Raw genomic sequence first — 709 nt, 5'->3', positions numbered from 1 at the left:
CTCTCTCTCTCTCTCTCTCTCTCTCTCTCTCTCTCTCTCTCTCTCTGTCGTTCTCTTTACCAAATATACAAATATTAATTATACGATAAGAGCATTAAATTTTTATTAGCAATTCTTTTTTATTCCTTTTCTTTTTTTGTTTTTATTATTATACAAATGAACGAACCGAACGATAATACTTCTTCTTATGATTGATCTCTATCACCATGACGAAATTTTATAAATAATTAATTATCGATTAAATAATTTTATATTATTATATATCGTTCAAACAAAAATTACATATGTAATATCGAACATATCCGAAAAGTTAGCCTGTCACGAAAGACCCGAGTATAACGACTGCTTGCCTCTTCTATTCGTTCGTTCTCTCAAGCGCGAGGACAGAGAGAAGAGTGCTACTGCTTTCCCCTCCTCCTCCTCCTACTCCTGCTTCTCCTGCTCCTCCTCCTCTTCCTCTTCATCATCATTCTCATCCTCATCCTCTTCCACCTACTTGTAATCTTTCTCTTTTCCCGTTACCGTCCCAAGCCAGTAAAACTCCTCCAACGATTTTACCCTCTCTTTTTTCGTATCCTCTTCGCGTTCACGGAGGAGGATCGTTGATATTTTTGTACATACATCATACATACATACATATATACATACATACATAGATCCATACGAATTTAGTGCTAGAGACCAAAATCGTGACGGTATAAACGGTGTC

General features: G+C 36.5%; 1 protein-coding gene across 5 annotated transcripts in view; it reads right to left on the bottom strand.

Annotated features, from left to right (window-relative positions):
* LOC124425280 (xaa-Pro aminopeptidase 1) overlaps positions 1 to 406 on the bottom strand; it is a 36,463-nt gene extending 36,057 nt beyond the window's left edge. For 3 of the 5 annotated variants that reach the window (XM_046965492.1, XM_046965488.1, XM_046965490.1), the window contains exon 1: positions 1 to 406. This exon is cut by the window's left edge. The gene's annotated coding sequence lies outside the window, so the exon portion shown is untranslated. The other 2 variants (XM_046965489.1, XM_046965494.1) reach the window with 2 other exon arrangements.
* Between the last annotated feature and the right edge of the window lie 303 nt (positions 407 to 709).

This window comes from Vespa crabro, chromosome 6 (assembly GCF_910589235.1).
Source record: "Vespa crabro chromosome 6, iyVesCrab1.2, whole genome shotgun sequence".
NCBI lineage: Eukaryota > Metazoa > Arthropoda > Insecta > Hymenoptera > Vespidae > Vespa > Vespa crabro.
Note: the sequence above shows the minus strand (reverse complement) of the source record. Positions and strands in the feature narration are given on the sequence as shown.